General features: G+C 44.0%; 1 protein-coding gene across 1 annotated transcript in view; it reads left to right on the top strand.

Moving 5' to 3' along the window:
* Positions 1 to 22,586, top strand: part of ZBTB47 (zinc finger and BTB domain containing 47) — a 272,445-nt gene that overhangs the window by 80,797 nt on the left and 169,062 nt on the right.

The raw sequence follows: 22,586 nt of genomic DNA, 5'->3' as shown, positions 1-22,586 counted from the left end.
CCCCAGCTCCAGCTTGCTCAAAAGGCAGTCCTAGCCCAGGAATTTTAAAGATTTATATTTTAAAAACATGCTTTGAGTGAAATTTTTTTTCAGCTGCATAATAGATTTATTGATGCATTTATTCATAGCTGAATAACTTTTCACTTTAACTTTGCACATAAGTGAATCCTCAGTGCTGATAGACAATGAGGAGGGTGGACAGTTTTAAAGGGGGGGGGGGGTTATGTGAAAAAAAAGTGTATAGTATGCAGTTATTAAACACGTTGGGTAATATTCAGCGCCATTTATCCAGCTAAGTGGCGACGTTTGAATATTCAGTCTCAGTGGCTGCTATTTAGCTGGATAACTATTTTATGATGGGCGGGATGGGGTGTTCCAGGGCACGGTCACTTATCAGACTGTCTTAGCCAGATAATTTGCAATATTAAGATACAGGCTCAATAGCAGGTCTCTAATCTGATAAGTTTGAGTTAACCAGATGGTGGAGGAGTAGCCTAGTGGTTAGAGACCTTGGGCAGGTCACTTTACCCTCTATTGCCTCAGGTGCAAACTTACAGGCCGATACAGTACAGTGCGCTCCGGCGTTTGGACGCGCGATTTCGACGCGCTAGCTTTATCCCTTATTCAGTAAGGGGTAATAGCGCGTCGAAAACGCACGTCCAACCCCCACGAACCTAATAGCGCCCGCAACATGCAAATGCATGTTGCGGGCGCTATTAGTTATTCCCGCGCGATTCAGTAAGTAAAATGTGCAGCAAAGCCGCACATTTTACTCTCAGAAATTAGCGCCTACCCAAAGGTAGGCGTTAATTTCTCTCGGCACCGGGAAAGTGCACAGAAAAGCAGTAAAAACTGCTTTTCTGTGCACCCTCCGACTTAATATCATGGTGATATTAAGTCTAAGGTCCCAAAAGTTAAAAATTAATTTAAAATAAAAAAAAAAAAAATTTTAAATCGGCTCACAGGTTGAAAACCAGACGCTCAATTTTGCCGGCGTCCAGTTTCCGAACCCGTGGCTGTCAGTGGGCTTGAGAACCAGCGTCTGCTGCCAAACTCGCTGACAGCCGCCTCTTTTTATCGTGGGCCCTCATTTGCATGCAGGCCGATTATTAAATCACGCGCACAGGAGAGTGGGCGCTCGCCCGTTTTCCCGCAACTTTTACCGTATCGGCCCGTTAGATTGTAAGCCCTCTGGGGATAGGGAAATATCTACAGTACCTGAATGTAATCCACTTTGAAGTGCTGAAAAAAAGTGTAAAAAGTGGAATATAAATCTAAAAAAAAATAAATAAATAAAAATAAAAAATAGAATTAGTAGTGTGGTCATGCCACTAAATATCCTGGCTAAGTTAACCAGAATAGTTTAGCTAACTTTTAGCCAGATACTCAGAATATTTATCTCATCCTTATTTGCAAGTTAGCATCCTGTTCTAAATTTTGGCATGTACTTATTTAAAAACAGTTTTTAATATTTAACTAGTTGAGGAATTTGGACTTTGTACTTTCTGTTCTTGTCGATTAAGTAGCGTGGGATACTTAGAGTTTGGGTACTTGTAGCCTGGTTTGGCCACTGTTGGAAACAGGATGCTGGGCTTGATGGCCCCTTGGTCTGACCCAGTATGGCAATTTCTTATGTTAAGAGCTGGATGGCACAAACTGATCTCTTGTTCAAAACAATTGTCTTTAATACTTGCCTGTTTTTTTCTGCCAGGTTGGAGTGTGTATTTTTTTTAAATTCTGAAAATGAGAGCGCTTTGAATTACATTTCATAAACATTGGTGTAATATTTTGAAGCTTTCGTTCTGTTGCTCTTTGTAATGCAGCAAATTTTTTTTCTGTGAAATTTGTGTAAAAAGACACTTCACAAACCTTCCCTAGGTTATAGTAAGGCCGGCAGACTTAGGCATGGACAGCCAGCTCCCCACTCTTACAGCGCCAGCCTGCACCAGCTCTGGGCCAACTCCCTTCCTATCCGAGGGCGAGGTCAAATGAGAGAGGGGGAGGGTAGGTTCTTGATTGGTATTTTAATGTGCAAACTGGCCATGTGACTTCTCTGAGGGCAAGCCTGAGGAATTTAAATTCTTTAGCTTTTTAGTTCCTCTTTCTCAATGATGATCTGTGTGGGAGGACAAACTGTCCCTCTGAATAGAAATCTCGTCTCTGGCTTTTGTAGGCAGCTCTGCTGCCCACTAATGTGCAAATTCCTGCCTTTTTATAACAGTCTGTGGCCACGTCCCAGCTCCTATTCTCAGCCAACATGCAAGGGTCGCACATTTCCTCCCCCCCCACACGTCCAAAATGCAATCTGGGGAACCCTTTTTTGTTGGCATTGAACCCCAACCCATGTGACTGAAGAATAAACATTTATTCAGGTAGGTAAAATAAAGGTGAAACATAGCATAAAATATGATGTAAATGTTATAGGAGAACACAACAGTAATTTGCCTGTGGATAATGGTAACAGAATTGTGAAGGGTCCCCCAACTGTGAACTTTGTACCAATTCAAACTGAATTCCTTAATGCTGCGTCTTTTTTTTTTCCCCCATGTTCCAGATAAATCCTGGGAGAGAGATTGGGTAGAGAAGATTTTTCACAGCCTCTTCTAAGGTGTTGCGTGTGCTGGTCGCGGCGGCCAGGCCCTCTTACCTTCTTTTGCCTGCTCCACCGTCTGGCTCCACTTCTCTCGCGGCCATGGGCCGCTGTTTACGACCTCTCCTCAACCCCGGTGCTCCTATCTCCGCGAGGGAGGTCCATGCTCCGTGGCAGGCCTCCCCGCGGGGAGACGCCGCTGTCCGGCGCATCTCCTCTTCTTTTAAAGGAGCCGCAGTGGGAAACTAACCCGCGGCACCGAATGATGTTGTCACCGGGTCCCGGGCTCCATGCTGGTCGTGTACTTCGTTGCTTCCCCTGGTGATTCCTTCGTGTTCCTGATCCTAGTTCCGGTATTCTCCTTTGTTCCCGCGTTACTCTACTTGTTCTACGGATTGACTCCTGGACCCTGACCTCTGCTTTGCCGGACTACGCCATTGATTATCTCCTGGACTTGACCATTGCCTTGCCTGACGCCTGCTCCAGCTTGTTCAACCATGCCTCAGCTATACTCATTCTGGACTTGGCTTCTCAGGCTTCGGCCTGTTCTTACTTGGGTGCCCCTTGTCTGCCTCTCGTTCCATTTGGTGCCCGGGTCTCTGGGGCTCTGCCTCGTCCAGATCAGACCTGCTACTCTTACCACTGCTGGTCCCTGGCTGACCACCTCCTAGTCCATCAGAAGACCTCAGACGGAGGCCTACCTAACTCCAGCCGGTCCCGGAACCCAAGGGCTCAACCTGTGGGGAATGAGGACTGGTATTGGCGAAGCTCCAGCCGCCCTCCGTCAGTCAGCTCCGCCTGCCGACGGTGGGGACCCGTAGGACTTGCCCTGTGGGTAGCATCGGGTCCACCTCCTGCGCAACATAAGCCTGGCTTGTTAATTCTTTCATCTTGCTGGTTTGTCCAGCAATCGCTGGGGCCGCTTCTTACTCTGTTCTTCCCCGCAGGGATCCTATATATCGCTGAATCCAGCTTTGTTACTGAACTCTGCCAAACCTGCCTTTCTCCACAGCAAGTTAGCAGATCAGGAGGGGCCGGAGGCAGTAGGAGCTCCAGTCACTAAACTTCAGTATTGCTGGGAGCAATCTTCTCCCCTCTCCAGTGCAGTCCACTCTTTGCCTCGGGGCGCTGATGCTTTAGCAGCAAGAACCATTTTGCTAAGCAAACAGGCAAGCAGCTTGTGGTGCAAGGAGAGACAAACCTATCTCCGTGGTTTTTCTTTGGCGGAGTCCCAAACATTTCTTCTGGCTGTGGTGGCTCCTGTACAATGATGAGAGACTGCTATAAATACCTGCCCCAAAGGGCTTACATAATGAGAGTACAGTTGTATGTGCAACTGACTGTCTGATTTGGGGCTCCTAAGGTAGGGAGTCTCTGGTTCAGGGAACCAGACTCAAGTATTCCAGTGGTTAGCCTGTAACTTTTAGGCTTTGTAAATTATCTCCTGATCAGAGATGGAATAAACTCACATTTCTGGAGCCTGTGTTAATCTATGGTGCTGTGCCACCAGTATGGTCCTGAACCTAGAGCTCCTGGTTCTGAGGTCCTAGACTGTGGTGTCCGGGGTGGACCACTACAGTTCAGAACCCCAGGTCTGGGACCACACTGGGATGCACAGCACTTTAACTCAAATTTCTGGGGCTAGTGTTGGTGTAACTACCTCACCTCTGCCCAGGAGTTAAAATTTCTAGCATCAAAGAACCTTAAGCCTCCAGGTCTTTAATGCTCTTCCCTGCAGTGGGAAGTAAGAGCTGATGGCTTGATTACCATGAAATCTTCGTGAAGGGCTAATTTGTTCATACAGTTTTTTTACTCCATTTGTGTGCACAATTTTTTTGCACAAAAATCCTTGTTAAATCTGGAGTAAAATTATGTATAAAAATATGCACACAACCATATGCCACAACACGTTTACAGCCTAGTCTACGTTATTAATTGGGGCCTTAGTCAAATCTGTGTTAAGATTAACTTTCTGCACATTATCTTAGTAGTAATTCAGTTTGCTAGTGGTATGCTTGGCAAAGAGACTGTCGCACCTTTTCAAGTAACATTTTATTGAGGCATAAGCTTTCAAGGACCAGCTGCATCTGACGAAGTGGACTCTTGTCCTTGAAAGCTTATGCCTCAATAAATCTGCTATTTTGTAAGGTGCCACCCGCCTCTGTGTTAGTTTTTGCCACTATAGACTAATATGGCTGTCCCTGTGGAAGTTTTTTATAGCAAGCTGTCCCTAACGGGCATGAAGCTAATCCGAAACCGTAAAAAGCACTGTGGATGGCTACCCTGAATGTCATTTAAAACCATCGAAGAGAACCGTTGCAAGCAGCAGTCCAAGCAGAGGAAGAGAAAATAGGCAATGAGTTGGCAGTTAAGAGAAGAATTAAAATGGATTGTAATACTATTTTTCTATTGTATTCCTTAGAAAAGGATTACGGATTTAAGATTTTTTTCCTAGTGTCACTACTTGACCACTGCCACCATTCTGAATTGGAGTGATGGTGCACCTCTTCAGAGCTCTGTGCATGTATCGCCTAGAAGCTGGTAAGGCAATAAGCACAAGCAGCATTTTAGAGTGGACATGGGGAAGATGAGGTGGGTGGGTATGTGTGGGTTTTTTGTTGTTTTTTTTTAAGGGGGGGGGGGGTAACTTTATTTTTTGACTGACAGAAGCTTTGAAGCCAGAAAAGAGGCTGAGGTGGGTAGCTATTCAGGAAAGCTGGTTTAAAAAAAAAAAAAAAAAATCTTTAGACTAACAGACTACATAGGAGGCCAAATAGTGGTAAACCATTTGATAATGGGCCTATAATGAAGGATTTCAGGTCTACCAAACGCCACACTGTGGAATGCATTAGCAGTTTCTTTATCATTTTTCCACCATATGCAGTTGCTCTGAGTTTGAACCTGTTCTGGTAAAGGCAAGGAAACCAAACGGTACATGTTGAGCCTGGCAGCATGATTTAAGAGCAAGAACCCAAAAATGGCTCCCCATACTTCTATTGCCTCGCCACCTCATTTGCTTACTTTCTGAAACACTTATTTACTCCAAATTCACACTTATTTATTCCAAATTCATTTAGATCATCTATAGAACTCACTTAATCTATGGCAGTCGAAGACATAACCTAGTCTTATAATTAGCAACTGTTTATTTAACCTACATTAGGCACTGTATCTTTTACTTATACCTATATTAGGCAATGTATCTTTACTGGTTAACCCCATATTTACTTATCCAAGTTATATCGACCTGTTCTTTGTAAGACATTTACTTGTCAATGTTATTGTTCTGTTAAAATGTAAACCGAATTGATCAGTAATTCTGTTATTGGAAAGTCGGTATATAAAAATGCTAAATAAATAAATAAATAGGATTCAGGGGGAATAAAAATCTGATATAATTAAAGAAAATGGACCAGCTCCCATGACTTTCCATGGGAAGGAAAGAAAATACATTTATTTTCCACCCATAAGAAAAGGAAGGTTGGCTAGACTTTCTTCAGCTCTGGGTAGGAATAATATTCATAGTAAAGGCCTTGAAGGTAAATATAAGCATTTTAGGGTGGGCGCAGAGGCTCAATCTGTTTATTCAAGCCCCTTTTAGGACTTACTTTTTATGGTCATAAATATTCAGAAAAATCCAGTGGCGTAGCGAGGGGTGGGTGGCTGCCGGGTCTAAGGGGGCGCCAAAAATCTATTTAAATTAAAAAAAAAAGAAATCGGGCCGTGGGAGTGTTTTGCCGGTCCGTGGCGCTGCCAAGCACCGGCAGGTGTCGCGCGCTCCCGCTCTCTCCCGCTGCCGTTGCCGCCGGGCTGTCAGCACGTTCAAGCTCAGTGGGGAACGGCAGCGGTGCTAGAAGAAGCTGTGGCACCTGCGGCTGGCCTTTTTCTTCTTCCCGCGCCTGCCCCCCCCTCCCGTGACCCGGAACAGGAAGTGATACGCGGTGCGCGGTAAGGAGAAAGCCGAGCAATTGAAGCAGCCGGTAATCGAGAAAGGAGTCAGCAGCATGAGCCTCCTGCGGCCGATGGGATTCTTCTTTATTGGCCTGCGGGGGCTGCTGCAGCTCCCATTTGTTTTCCTGGGGAGGGGAGAGGAAGTGAGAGAGAGAAGCAGCCAGCCAGCCTGTGTGTGATTGACTGGTCAGAGAGCTGATGTGTGTGTGTGTGTGGGTGTATATGTGAGAGACAATGAAAGTGATTGCTCAGGGAGATGACTGATGTGTATGTGAGAGTGTGAGACATTAGTCAGGGAGGTGACTGTGTGTTTGTGTGTGTGTGTGAGAGAGAAAAAGCATGGAAGTGAGAAGTCTGGGTATGTGGGAAAGCATGGGCGTAAGAAGCCTGGTGTTGTGGGGGTGAAAAGCATGGGAGTGAGAAACCTGGGTGAGTGTGCATGCATGAGAGAGAGACTGCTTGGTAAGGTGACGGTGTGTGTGAGAGAAAAAGACTGGTGTGAGAGAATGTGATTATGGGAATGAGAAGCCTGTGCACGTGAAGAGTGAGCATGGGAGTGAGAAACCTGGGTGTGTGTGAGACACATGGGAGGGAGAAGCCTGTATATCTGAAAGAGAGAACATGAGAGTGAGAGACTGGTGAGTGTGTGTGTGTGAGAGAGAGAAAGAAAGTGATTATGGGAATGAGAAGCCTGTGCATGTGGAGAGAACAAGCATGGGAGTGAGACACTGGTGAGTGAGTTTGTGTGTGAGAGAGAGACAGAGAAAGTGATTATGAGAGTGAGAAGCCCATATATGTAAGTAGAACACGGGAGTGGGAAGCCTGTATGTGTGTATGGCATGAGAGAAACTGTTCAGGAAGGTGACTGGTGTGTGTGTGTGCCAAAGACTGTTTGGGAGATGATTGGTGTGTGAGACAGAAACTGGTCATGGGGCATGACTGGTATGGTATGTGTGTGTGAGAGACATGGGCACTAAGGAAGAGGACCATAAGTATAGAGCTTAGCTTCTACTGCTGTTTCTCGTGTGTGCCACGGCCTGCAGGGAAGGGGAGTAGGAGACCTGCTGGAGGGGGTAAGTAAAGGTAACTTAAGTTTATTTTTCTTGATTGACTGCCATTTTAATTGTGTGATGTCTGCTTTTTTGAAATATTTTATTGGTGTTTGGAGAATGTTTAATAGTTTTTATGAGTTTTTAATTGTTGGATGTTATTCTGTTCATAGTTTATGTGCATTACTACAGATCCTGGGAGTATGTTAAACCAGTAATAGTAATACTATAATACTGGGGGGGGGGTACCTGGTCAGCAAGGCTAGGTCTGCTTGTACCCGGTGGCTTGCTGGGATTTGTAGTTCTTGTTTTCTCGGCGATTAGCAGAACCAGGCCTGGCTCCCTCGTACATCGGGAAGTTGCAGTTCCTGGGGTTTGCTGATCTGTTATTGCTTTGTTCATCCGCTCCGACTAGCTCACTGAATAGCTTGCCAGAGTTGACCTCAGAAGGTGTTCATATTTTTGTAATAAAAACCGTGCACTTTCTCTTACAACTACACTTCGTCATTTTGAAACATTTGTTCTGCTCTACATCAGGGTGGTGACTGAATAGCGCGCTTTCCAAGAAAGATCAGTGCAGCAACTTTGGTGCTTTCATCATGTAAATTACCTAGGTAGAAAGAAATATTAGTAGTTATAGTAAATACTGAAGATATGAATCAGAGCAGGGGCTAAGTTCTTGCATTGACTTGCAATGTTACCGTCAATTTTTACGCAAGATGCAAATCATTGATGGAGGGAGGGAGCGCCGAAGAAGTCTCTTGCCCCGGGCGCCAAATTGTCTAGCTACGCCACTGGAAAAACCCAGTATTTAGTTGCTGTTTGCATTCTGAAGGCCAAAACCTCTGGAGGAAAGTTGACACCTGGTGATTCTGAGCAACTAAAGCAAACTTCTTTGGTAATGGCAAATGTGGTAGATCAAATCGACCAACTAAAAAAGTAACAAATTTCCAGAACTGGGTGATATCCAACCCAGAGTCCTAAAAGAACAGAAACATGACATTGCAAAGAGGCGACATTTCTACTAACAGATCATTTAGAATGGCTGCAATACCGGAAGACTGGAGAGTGGCCATTTGTAATGACATTAAAAAAAAATGCTTGGGGAACCCAGGAAATTATAGACTGCTGAGCCTGATGTCTGGTATGGGCAAAATGGTAGAAACTGTTATTAAATACAAAATTAATGGCCGAAAAAAAAAAAAGACACAAAGTCCTTTCATGATTTTGTAGACTTCTATCATATCCCCCCCTCAGTTGTCTCTTTTCCAAATTGAATAGCCCTAACTTCTTTAGCCTTTCCTCATATCTAAGTTTTATGTGATTGCGAGGTCAGTGAGGTAAAAAGGATTATATTCAGAAAATTATAGAGCAGAATCATGTTGATTTATTTCTTATCGCAGCCTTGTCACTATGAGTATGACTCCATGCATTTGAATACAGTTTGTCTGGAAGAATATTCTTATTTCCAGCAAGCATGTGCTTGAAAACGGGGTGAGGGTGTGGTATTTATTAGCACAGCCTCAAAGTACAGAAGGTAGTTTTTCCTTTTCTGACCTTTGGAGGCTTTGCTGGTTACGATTGATTACTAGTATTAGGCATATTAAGATTAGGGGCCACATATATGGTGCAGTGTTTGAGTTTTGGACACCCTAGTTTTTTGGCCTCCAGATATGATTATTAAAATCCCTGAGAATTATACACTTACATAGATTATTGTGCTAGGATAATAAAAACCATATTGATTGAGTTATGAACAGTTATTAACAATATACAAAGGCCATATAAAGACCTCCTGTTGTATCCTTAGCAAGAGAGAAAAAATATTAGAGTGATATTGGTGAACTATGGTCAGATCACTATTTGATATTGTTTACATTTTCATGTCATAAGAAAACTATAGAGCAATAGTAGTCATGTAAGGAAAACTATTCTACCTATAGTGGATCCAGATGTGTTCCTTTTCCAACGGAGTGAAGAGGTACAGAATTGTAATTGGGAGGAACTATTGGTTGAGGACACAGTGCGAACATGGTATGAGAGTTTATCAGTAACATATGATAAAATGGTTCTGTTGCAGGAATGGAGGGTCAGAGTTGTTATAATCTGCTCCCTGGTTCTCCAGTACTCTTCGAGGAGTACACGACGAGTGGAAAAGCAATGAAGAAAATAAGGATGCTGCGTCCAAGTCTATTTTATACAAAATTGCTAAAGGAATATAGGGTCTTATGATCTGCTAAACCTAAAAAAAGATGACGGAGTGTCCATTTATATTGGAGTGGTTTACAGGCCTCCAAACCAAAAGGAAGAGCTGGACAGAGATCTGATTGAAGACATCCATAAGATAGGCAGGAAGGGAGAAGTGATGATCGTGGGTGACTTTAATATGCCAGATGTAGACTGGAAAATCCCATCTGCAGAAACTAAAAATAGTAGAGCAATAATGGATGCCATGCAAGTATCTTTGTTCAAACAAATGGTGTTGGAACCCACGAGAGAAGGTGCTATACTCGACTTATTGCTCAATAATGCAGATAATGTCTCAGATGTCCAGGTGGGCGCCCACCTCAGCAGCAGTGATCATCGAACGGTATGGTTTAATATCACTAATAGAATAGGGAAAAGAACCACAAAGACCCGAGTTTTACAGTTCAAAAACACAGACTTTGAGGAAATGGGAAAGTACCTGGAGGAAGAACTTAAAGGATGGGAGAACGAGAGAGATGTGGATCAGCAGTGGACCAATCTAAAAGGAGCAATCACCAAGGCAACTGCTCTATATGTTAGAAACATAAAGAAAAGCAAAAGAAAATTGAAACCTATCTGGTTCTCAAAGGAGGTGGCTGACAAAATTAAAGCTAAAAGAACAGCATTCAAGAAATATAAAGGATCCCAAAGGGAGGAGCACAAAGAAGAATATTTGTATCAACTGAGGGAGACGAAGAAAACAATCAAGTTGGCAAAAAATCAAGCAGAAGAGAGGATTGCCAAGGAGATAAAAAATGGTGACAAAACATTTTTCAGATACATCAGCGAAAAGAGAAAGGTCCAAAGTGGTATAGTGAAATTGAAAGGTGGTAATGATCAATGTGTGGAGACAGACGAAGAAATGGCAGAAATATTAAACGAATACTTCAGCTCTGTGTTCACTAAAGAAGACCCTGGAGAAGGACCATCTCTACACAACAAGAAACTGGAGGGAAGTGGAATAGATGAAAATCCTTTTACAGTAGAAAATGTGTGGGAAGAGCTAAAGAACCTGAAAGTGGACAAAGCCATGGGGCCTGATGGGATTCATCCAAGGATATTGAGGGAGCTCAGAGATGTTCTGGCGGGTCCGCTGTGTGACCTGTTCAATAGATCCCTAGAAACGGGAGTGGTGCCGAGAGATTGGAGAAGAGCGGTGGTGGTCCCGCTTCACAAGAGTGGGAACAGGGAGGAGGCTGGCAACTACAGGCCGGTTAGCCTCACTTCGGTGGTGGGAAAAGTAATGGAGTCTCTGCTGAAAGAGAGAATAGTGAACTATCTACAGTCCAGAGAATTGATGGACCAGAGGCAACATGGATTCACCAGGGGAAGATCCTGTCAGACAAATCTGATTGACTTTTTTGACTGGGTAACCAAGGAATTGGATCAAGGAAGAGCGCTCGATGTCATATACTTGGATTTCAGCAAAGCTTTTGATACGGTTCCGCACAGGAGACTGGTGAATAAAACGAGAAGCTTGGGAGTGAGTGCCAAGGTGGTGACCTGGATTGCAAATTGGTTGACGGACAGAAGACAATGTGTGATGGTAAATGGAACCTTCTCTGAAGAGAGAGCGGTTTTAAGTGGTGTACCGCAAGGATCGGTGTTGGGACCGGTCCTGTTCAATATCTTTGTGAGCGACATTGCGGACGGGATAGAAGGTAAGGTTTGTCTTTTTGCGGATGACACTAAGATCTGCAACAGAGTGGACACGCCGGAAGGAGTGGAGAGAATGAGACGGGATCTAAGGAAACTGGAAGAGTGGTCGAAGATATGGCAGCTGAGATTCAATGCCAAGAAGTGCAAAGTCATGCATATGGGGAGCGGAAATCCGAATGAACTGTATTTGATGGGGGGGAAAAGGCTGACGTGCACGGAGCAGGAGAGGGACCTTGGGGTGATAGTGTCTAATGATATGAAGTCTGCGAAACAATGCGACAAGGCGATAGCTAAAGCCAGAAGAATGCTGGGCTGCATAGAGAGAGGAATATCGAGTAAGAAAAGGGAAGTGATTATTCCCTTGTACAGGTCCTTGGTGAGGCCTCACCTGGAGTACTGTGTTCAGTTCTGGAGACCGTATCTACAAAAAGACAAAGACAAGATGGAAGCGGTACAGAGAAGGGCGACCAGGAAGGTGGAGGATCTTCATCGCATGACGTACGAGGAGAGAGTGAAGAATCTAAATATGTACACCCTGGAGGAAAGGAGGAGCAGAGGTGATATGATACAGACTTTCAGATACTTGAAAGGTTTTAATGATCCAAAGGCAACGACAAACCTTTACCATAAGAAAAAAATCAGCAGAACCAGGGGTCACAATTTGAAGCTCCAGGGAGGAAGATTCAGAACCAATGTCAGGAAGTATTTCTTCACGGAGAGGGTGGTGGATGCCTGGAATGCCCTTCCGGAGGAAGTGGTGAAGACCAGAACTGTGAAGGACTTCAAAGGGGCGTGGGATAAACACTGTGGATCCATAAAGTCAAGAGGCCGCCAATGAAGAGTAGGTGACTCACCAGAATGATGGCTACTGCCTGGAGACAATACCCTTATTCAATAAACATACACATGGTTACTGTGACTCCAACATCACTCTAAGCTTCAACAGCAAGAGGAAAGGTGGAAAAAAGGATTTGCACTCACAAAGACGGGAGTAGCTGGCTTGTTACGGCGGTTACTACCCCAAACCAAATAACCAAATTACTACCTCCACCTTCCTCTATTCCTAATGCCTTTCAACTAGCTTGATCACTCCATTCTTATACTTCACTTTCAATGCATATCCAGCATAGTTCTCTGCTTCAACAGCAGGGGAGAAGAAAAACTGATACTTCACACATCCAGCAGAGCTCTCTGCTTAAACGGCAGGGGAGAAGAAAAAAGGGTTCGCACTCACAAAGCGGGGAGTAGCTGGCTTGTTACGGCGGTTACTACCCCAAACCAAATGTACCTGATACTTCACTCTCGACGCATATCCAGCATGGCTCTCTGCTTCAACGGCATGGGAGACTGATACATCACGAATTTCCAGCATAGCTCTCTGCTTCAACGGCAGGGGAAAAGAAAAACTGATACTTCACGCATATCCAGCATAACTTCAACGGCAGGGGAGAAGAAAAAAGGATTCACACTCACAAAGCGGGGAGTAGCTGGCTTGTTACGGCGGTTACTACCCCAAACCAAATGTGCCTGATACTTCTCTTTCGATGCATATCCAGCATAGCTCTCTGCTTCAACGGCAGGGGAGAAGAAAAAAAACTGATACCTCACGCATAGCTCCCTGCTTCAACGGCAGGGGAGAAGATAAACAACCAATAAGGGCTGTATAACATCATCTGGGTAAAAACAAATAAGCATGGGTGTAGCTTGCTTATTGCGGCGGTTACTACCCCTACTACCTCTAACTAATCAAACTAGATATTTCACTTGGATGCAGCTCCATCACCGCTCTCTACATTAATGGTGGGGGTGGAAGGGAATTAGAACCAAGAGCTAAGAGAAACAGATAAGTATGAGAGAAAAAATGAGGGAAGCTTGCTGGGCAGACTGGATGGGCCATTTGGTCTTCTTCTGCCGTCATTTCTATGTTTCTATGTTTCTATAAACGGAATTACTATTCTGAAACTGCACTCAATCAACCATTAGAGTTTTTTGTTGGTTTAAAAGTTGACAGCTTAACCCATCTAAGAAGTTGATTTGCCTGATTGTAAAATATTAGAAGGAAGCTACAGTTCAACCTAGTTTGAAAGATAAAAGCAAGTCTATTGATGATTTGACTATTTATTGTTTGGTATCTAATCTACCAACCCTTGCAAAGATAATTGAAAAAAAGCATTTTGCTACAGCTTGATGAATTTTTGTCAGAATATGATATCCTTGATTTATCTATTTTATTTATTTAAAAACTTGTATATACCGACATTCATAGACATCACATCGGTTTACAGATAACATGGGAATAAATATTATGAATAGAGTGGGAAGAATAAAGTTACATGTAACAAGGAAAATAGATGAACTTGGGTGGTTGGAGAAAATACAGGGTTACGAGACCTATGAAGATTTTTTCAAGAGATAGAAATAATAACTATAATACAATTGCTTGTGGACTTCAGGGTGGTGGAGTTAGAAGGGGGGGGGGGGGGGGGGGTGATATGGCAGAGGGGGATAATTCAAGTGTAGGCTATTTCAATATTTGTTTCATACTTTTACTCTGTCATATGGACCAGGGTAGGTCAGGTCTCTTGATGCAGTTGAACGTATCGAGTGCTTTTTAACAGTTTGCCATTGTATTTTGGTCTCTTTTTTGAAGATGGTTGGAAGATCAGGAAGTGTAATGAAATGGTTTGTTATTCCTAGGCAGTAGGCTACAACGTGTCCAGATGTGGTTGACATGGTTTGGTGTTCAGCAGGGTTCATCTTTTGTCCGTTGGGAGCACTAATTGAAGGATTAGGGTTAAGGTATTTTATATATGCTGACAATGTGCAAGTTTATTTTCCCTGTGATGTTTCTGGCTGTATTTCCATGCTTTTATTTCAAGCATGTTTGAAGGCAATAGCTCAGTGGCTTGAGTGCAATGGCCTGGTCTTAAATTTGGCAAAGATGAAATTTATTTTTGGGTGGGGACAAAATCATCTCTGGTCCAACATGCCCGCCAGTCTCTTGATGGTACTGCGATGCCTATATTGTATGAGGTAAAATCTAGGAGTTTTGGATTCACAACTAACCCCGCATTCTCATATGAGACATGTAACAGTGTTACAGGCTGAAGGTGTTAAAGCCTCTTAAATTTGTATTGCCATCAGATGTGATTAGGCCTTGGTTCTGGGACAGCTCGATTACTGCAGCTCTCTGTATGTAGGCCTCCAGATAAGTGCTTTTATGCCCTTCAGATGATCCAACATACGGTTGCTGTTTGGCTTAAGTAAACATGATCACATTGAGCCTGCTCTTGGAGAACTATACTGGTTGCCTGTAAAATTTAGATCTCAATTTAAGTTGCCCACCATAATTCATAAGTTACTGTATAATGATAGTTTAGTGAGAGAGTCAAGTGGTATGTACTGGGACCCCAGCTTTGGTCTGCTGATAAGAAATTATTGCAAGTACCTTCTAATGATTACTGATTAACAAGCACAAGGGTTCATGCTTTTTCTTATGTCTCTGTAACATTGTGGAACCCTTTACCTCTGGCAAATTCAGTCGCAAATGGAAATACAAATTTTAAAAAGCAGTTAAAAGCCTTGTTTAGAGAGGCATTTGGAGATTAGGTATCCCGTTTAATGTATTGTTTGCTGTAATATGAATATTCTCCACTGTACATTTTTATATTCTGAAGCTGTGAACTAGAAGCCAAATAACTTACAAAATTTTAAATATAGCTCCCCTAGATAAAAAATTACCTCTCCCCATCTCCTCTGTATTCTATCAACAGGAGATTAATCTTCCATGTCCCCTAATTAAATTTATACAAACATACAGCAGACTTCTAACATCAACTCAGACGATCAATCAAATATCTAAAGGAATAGCCATAACTTAACATACAGTATGAAATTTCAAATAATTAGTTTCCTGTCTCATTGTAAGTGTTCCATATGATAACTGCAATGCAGCTAAATACAGAGTTTCTTATAGCAAAATGTTACTTGGAAAGAGACTGGGTGCACAATAAATCCAATTCAGAAGGTCTTAATATTCTAGAGGGGAGTATACAAAGCTAAATGTTCTGCTGAATTACTTGAAGTCTCCTTATAAATACATTTATTAGCAAGGGACAGAATCTTAAACATGCTGTACAGCCAGTAACCAATGTTTCTCAAAGGACAAGCAGGATGGGTGACATCATCAGATGCAGCCTGGCACGGAAAACTACTGTCAAAGTTCCTAGAACTTTGACTTGGCATACTGAGTATGCCCTATATCACGCGTCAGTCTCTTTTTTTTCCGTGGAGCTTTTGCATCGTAGTGCGAGTTCTTTTCTTTTTCTTCAAAACTTGTGGAAAAATTTTTTCCCAGGTTTCCTCGCATTTCATCGGTGCCGGGTTCCTCCCTTGGCCTACTTAGCTAGGTTTCTCAGCATTTTTGGGTAAGTCTTCTTTCGTTTTGACCTCCCCTGTGGTGGCCGTGCCTCTGTGCTGCCGGTCATTGTTGCCTGCTGCCATCGTCATGTTGTGTCCCTCTTTTATTGCTTCAGTCATGGTCACTACCGATTTTCATCTATGCCCCCGGTACCAGAGGGCCATGTCTATCATGGATCCCCATGATGTGTCCCCAGCCTGGGGGTATCACATGACAACGGGGTTGTCACAAGTGAGCCCAAATGACCGGAAGGGACGTTGTGCCTGACTTAAGATGGAGAAACAGTTCGGCTCAGTGAAGTCCAAGTCATAGACTCTGGCATCAGCAGCGTCTGCACCTATGGTCACCACGCCATCGGCAGGACCATCTGTTCTGCTGATGCTGGTGGATAGGAGTACCAGTCTCCTCCAGGTTGAGGAAGTCTGATTCATCCTCTTCGACCTCGGTACAGGGGAAAGACTGAGCCGAGCAGAGGGAAGCCAAGGAAGTATTGGCACCAGTTGTGTTTGCATGGTGCTGGGCACGGGTATGTGCCGGCTCATGCTGTGATGACCCTGCAGTGAGGAGCACCCATCCTCCATCAATGCTGGGGGTCCACAACTACCTCCGCCAGTCACCGATCCACCTCTGGGATCAGAGGAAGATCTGGTCACCCATCCTTCCTCCTAGTCAGTGTTTGCTTTGGCAACTTTTGAGGAGGAGCTGGAGCAGACACTGCAAGGCATTGGTCCTGTTACACAGATGGCAGAGACGGTGACTTGGATGCAAACCTGGCAGCTCTGCCTGGTGTCACTGTTACCTCTGGGTCCATTGGGCTCTGCACATGTGTAAAGGGGCCAAGGGAGTGATATGGACAGGTGTGGCCCAACAACCTCAACATGTGCCATGTTGTCACCTGATGGCTCTCCTGGATATCTGCCGCAATGGACCCCAGTGTGGCATCCTGTGAATTTAGCAGGAAAGCTTTTGCCTGAGCAGTGTCTGGCAGGGCTCCTATAAAGTCCAATTTAAAGTCCAATTGAGGTGATGGACTGAGATGGGACTTTGTGTAGTTGATGATATACCCTAGCAACTCCAACACCTAGATGGTCAAGTGCATGGACCGAATGGCCCCTGCTGAGATGTGCTGAACAGCCAATTGTCCGGATGGAGAAGCTATGCACTCCCAGCCTGTGGAGGTGCACCGCCATCATGGCCAGGCATTTTGTGAATACACAGCTGGAGCTGATGCTAGCTCAAATGGAAACACTCTGTACTGGAAGTGCTGTTTCCCCATGTTTGAGTACTACCATCCTGCTTGTCCTTGGAGAAAGAGTTGCTTACCTATAACAGGTGTTCTCCAAGGACAGCAGGGTACTAGTTCTCATGAAAGCTTCTTGCCACCCTGCAGAGTTGGGTTTCTCCTATCTTTTATTTTTAATCATAATTCTATATTATGAGACTGAAGAGGGACCCCGCGTGGATGTGTGATTATAGGACATGCTCAGTATGCCGTTAAAGTTCTGGAAATGTCTTAGTTTTCTGTGCCGGGCTTCATCTGATGATGTCACCCATGTGTGAGAACTAACATCCTGCTGTCCTTGGAGAGCGCCTGTTATAAGTAAGCAACTCTGCTTAGCATCTGCAAAACGAGTGTTACATGATTCCGCCGCCTCCCACTTCCAAATCTCTGCTACTGTATAAGCAGCAGAGTTCTATGCTTGTCCCAGGCTTTCTTGAATTCCGTTCCTTGTTCCCACCACCTTCACTGGGAAGCCATTTCATGCATGCATCCACTTTATGTGAAGGAATATTTTCTGATGTCACACCTGAGTTTACCTTCTTGGAGTCTTATGTTCTTACCCCTGCTCTGGCCATAGAGCAAGAGGTAATAATATAAGAAATTGCCATACTGGGTCAGACCAAGGGTCCATCAAGCCCAGCATTCTGTTTCCAACAGAGGCCAAACCAGGCCACAAGAACCTGGCAAGTACCCAAACACTAAGTAGATCCCATGTTACTGATGCCAGTAATAGCAGTGGCTATTCTCTTAAGTCAACCTGATTGATAATTCTCTAAGACAACGCTGGTCCTCAAATGCCGCAAGTCAGATTTTTTTTTTCCAATATAGCCACATTGAAAATTCATGAGTTGCATTGGCTCCATTGTATTCAGATGCATCTTATGCATATTCATTGTGGGTATCCTGAAAACCTGACTAGTTTTGTGGCACTCTAGGACCAGAGTTGCCTACTCCGTAAGCATTTCTTCCTCTGAAAAAGGTTTGCATCTTGTGCGTTATTTATACTTTTGAGATATTTGAATGTCTATATCTCCCTCTCCTCTTCTCTAGAATATATGTATTTTAGGTCATTAAGTTTTTTTCTCATAAGGCTTTTAGCTGTCCAACTCTAGTCCTTTAGAACCACAAACTGGTCTGGTCTGGTTTTCAGGGAAATCCTAATGAATATGCATGAGATGCCTATTTGTTCATGAATGCAGTTCGAGCTCCTCTTGCCTACAAGAGCCTTCACTCTGTAATCCCTCATTACCTCTTCTCTTCTTCCCTACATCCCTCATGAACTCTATCAAGCAAGTCGCTCAATCTGTGCCCTTCTCCTCTACCGCCAACTCCTGACTCTGTGCTTTCCACCTGGTTGCACTTTATGCTTGGAATAGACTTCTTGAGCTGTTGCATTATATTTCCTCTTGCTTTATTTTAATCTCCCCTAAAAACCCACCTTTTGAGGCTGATTATACTATTTTCAGTCTTATTGATGTTAACCAGCTTCAGAGGGAGTTCAAAATCTTCATCTGCTGGTGATATGTTTTAGACTTGCTGGGAAGAAGCACTTAAATCAAGTTGAAAAAACATTCTTAGAGGGGTAACTATTACTGGCTATTTATATTATCTGCTAGTTTAAATGTTAGTATTTGTTTGCAAGTGTTAGAATTGTTTGTGTGGGGAAAATACATTTTGATTCTCTCAGCTAGTAAAAGTGTTGTTTTTTTGCCAGTATTTGATTTGTGAGTTTATTTTATCTTAGAAGGTGAGAGTTCTGGTTCCTGGGCAATTAATTACTGGTTTGATTCCCACCCACCCCATCTCTCATTTTTTGTGTTATAGATTATTACCCCAAGTAGGAGGAAAGTCTTCAAAATTAGTCACTTAAAATAGCATTCAATTAACCTTAATTTTAGTGATTGACTAAATTTAGTCCTGCTGCTGGTCATTCACTAATGAACACCCAGTTATCAAATGTAAGACACCCAATAAACATATAAATCCTAGCCACCCTTAACTCTTAAATTGAAATATACCTACTCTTTAATCAGCCTTTAAGACTTCTTTCAACTCATTAAATTAAGATGAAGACAGAAACCCAGCAGTGAAATGGGGACTATCCAGTCTTTTGCACAGCATGCAACATATATGATTATCTACCTGTTGGTGAGAGGTTGTATGTGCACCTGGTGGAAAGAGCTCATGGCTCTCTGGAGCTCAGAGTGGCAGATTTGAGAGAGCTGAGGCAGACAGAGGTATATAGAGGAGACCTTCGAGGGACATAGTGGTCCCAACTCATTTAGTAGCTGTTGTGCTGCTTTGAGGAGCAAGGAAGGCAGGAAGCCATCACCTTGGTGTGGCAGGAAGTGATCCTGTAGCTAGGACCTGCTCTCCAGGTGATGCTTTATCCTCTTGCACTGAGGATGTATATCCAGGGGTCTGCATTTAGGAGGGAAGAGCTAGGATGGCTATTGTGATGCTTTATCCTCTTGCACGGAGGATGTATATCCAGGGGTCTGCATTTAGGAGGGAAGATCTAGGATGGCTATTGTGTCAGGAAAATTGCTGGGTGTCAGGTGGACGTGAGGATCGCTTGGTAAATTGCTTACATGGTGCAAAGGTAGTGGATCTCAAGTGCCATTTAGACAAAATTTTAGAGAATGCTGGGAAGGAGCTGGCTGTTATGGTACATGAGGGTACCAGTGACAGGTGCAGGAGGGGGGAGGTTCTGGAGGCTAAACTAAGGCTCCTAAGTGGGAAAAGTGAAATACAGAAGCTCCAGAGTTATAGTATGTTCTGGAACATGCTTTCCGTTCCATGCATAGGACCCCAGAGGCAGGCTGAGCTCCAGAGTCTTATAGCATAATTAAGGTGATGGTGAAGGGAAGAGGCTTTTAGGTGTGTGAGGAACTGGGGAAGAGGGAGCCTACTCAAAGTGGATGGATTCCACCTTAACCAGAGTGGAACTAGGCTGCTGGCCCTAACTGTTTAAAAGTAGCAGAGCAGCTTCTCAATTAGAACAATCGTGAAAGCTGACAGCTGCTCAGTAGTGCATGGGTCTCTGGGATGTTGGCAAACCAAGTAAGAATGTCCTGGTTGTAAAAGCTGAAAAAACCCAGATGTATTTAAATACAGAGCATGCAGATAAAAATGATTCCAAACTGCCTGCGTAATCTGATCAAGTTGTAGGTACATATAAAACTAGAAATAGTCATTTTAAAGTAGTTTTATTTGTATGTGAATGCCAGAAGTCTGAATGTATGTGATATCAGGGTACAAAGTATATCGACAGGACAGATAAAATTGGGGGGGGGGGGGGGGGGGGTGTGACGGGACACTGTATGTTAAGGATGGTAGAGAGTCAATCAGGATAAGTATAGGTTTTTGTTTTTTTTTTTTGCAATATTAGGATTATGGGACACTCCATGAAATTAGCAACTGGCAGATATAAAACAAATCTTAGGAAATAATTTTTCACTTTGATGTGGAGGATGCGGTCAAGGCAACTAACATACAGGTCTATCCAGTAAAGTGCGGCCGCATTTACCCCGCTCCTAACCCGCATTGTACTCACTTTCCGGCCGCGTTAGCCCTTCCTGCGATCCTGAATCCCCTTTAACCTACTCCTACCGCATCCTAAAATCCCCGGGCAACCCCTTCCGAACGCGGCATGTATATTGCATGCGAATTAGCTATTCCCTAGCATCCCGTAACTCGCGCCCCCAACTATCGCTATTTTTCCCTGCCGTTTTGTCGCGCGTTTAACCTGCTAACTTACCGCCTACCCTTACATGCCGTGACGCCAAACGTCGTGACGTCACGTCTTGAGCGGCCAATTGCACGCACAGGGGCCGCTTTCCCCCCGTGCAGGCGTCCATCTTCGCCGGGAGGCAGGGGAGCCACGATCCATTCCTGCTGATGGCCGGAGGGCTGCAAAAAAAAGTAAGTCGCGCAGCGGGAGGCAGGAGAGGTCAGATGTCCGGAGGGGGCTGCAAAAAGTAAGTCGCTTCGTACTGCCAGTCCCTTCTCCCCTCCTCCCGGAGCAAGGCTGCTTTTCGCGCCCTTCTTCGGGAGGAGGGGAGGGAGGACTGGCAGTCCCGACTTCCTGGTATCTGTCATTTCAAATGACATTTGAAATGACAGATACCAGCGTGGCGTGAAGCGTTAGGCCCGCGCACCCAGGATACTGTATAGGCGCGCTCTATCCAGTAAAATGGGTTGCGCGGGCCTAACGCTTCACGGACCCTTCTTGGACGCAGTTTACATTTGCATGAAATTATAGTTCAGGATCGAGCGGTAGGTGAGCTGCACTGTGCGTGCGGCAACCGCGGGTGCGCCGGGCACTAACGCAGCTCTTCCTACTGCTCTGTACTGGATAGACCTGATAGTGTGGTTCAAAAGAAAATGTCCTGGAGGAAAAGCCCATAAACAGTTATTAGCCAGGGAGACTTGAGAAAGCAGTGCTTATCCCTGGAGGGAGATATAAGAAATAGGTCAACTATTGGGGATCTGCCCAGTACTTGTGACCCAGACAGAATGCTGGGCTCAATGGACCTGGGACTGACCCAGCATATGGCATTTATATTCTTATAAATGAAATGCCCAAAGACCTTTCCCCCTTGTTTTTTTGATTAGATTGTAAGCTGTACAGAGCTGTGTACATAGAGTAGTACTATAGAAACTATGATTGATTAGTAGTAATGAGAGCAATTTGCAGATAACTAAGACTATTTATTTGCATGCAGATTGCTAATGCCTGTTCATTCACATTGTCCTGAAAACCTGACTGATATGCCGCCCTTAAGGACTGGAGTTGGGACCCTGCACCATTTTGGTAGCCTTTTGTCTGGACTGTCTTCGGCCTCTTTCTATCCTCTTATTCAGAGGGCCTCCAGAATTGGACACAATATTCTGTCAGTTCTAATCAGTTAATCAGTGACATAACCAGTAAAACAACAACAAAAAATAGCATGAGAGCGAGAGAACAGTCTTGTTAGGTTAAAAATAACAGTATGTGTCAACAGTAGGCAAAGAAATACAATTTATTTCGCTGTTCAAAAATAGAAGCGAATCAGTCTCCATATGAAGGAGGCTTCGTTTTGTGGGTTAAGTTGGTTGTAGGAAATGCTGAGTTAGGGTGTGGGTTGTGAAGGTTTCATTATGAGTGTAAGGTGGCTTTCGTTTTCTATGTATATATGTATTTATGCTTTTTCTTTCTCTGTCTCTATACATCTCTCTATACATATATATATACATAGAGAGAGGAAACGAAAACCATCTTACACTCATAAATGTTTGTTTTTTGGGGTACTTGGGATGGCAGTATACAAAGGGGTGGAGTGGGACTTCCCAACCATTGCTGGATGACCTGTGTTTGGGGGAGGGAAAGGGGAATGGATAGCAGCA

The sequence above is a fragment of the Rhinatrema bivittatum genome, chromosome 2 (assembly GCF_901001135.1).
Source record: "Rhinatrema bivittatum chromosome 2, aRhiBiv1.1, whole genome shotgun sequence".
In the NCBI taxonomy this organism is placed as follows: Eukaryota; Metazoa; Chordata; class Amphibia; order Gymnophiona; family Rhinatrematidae; genus Rhinatrema; species Rhinatrema bivittatum.
This window is presented reverse-complemented; position numbering and strand designations above follow the sequence as displayed.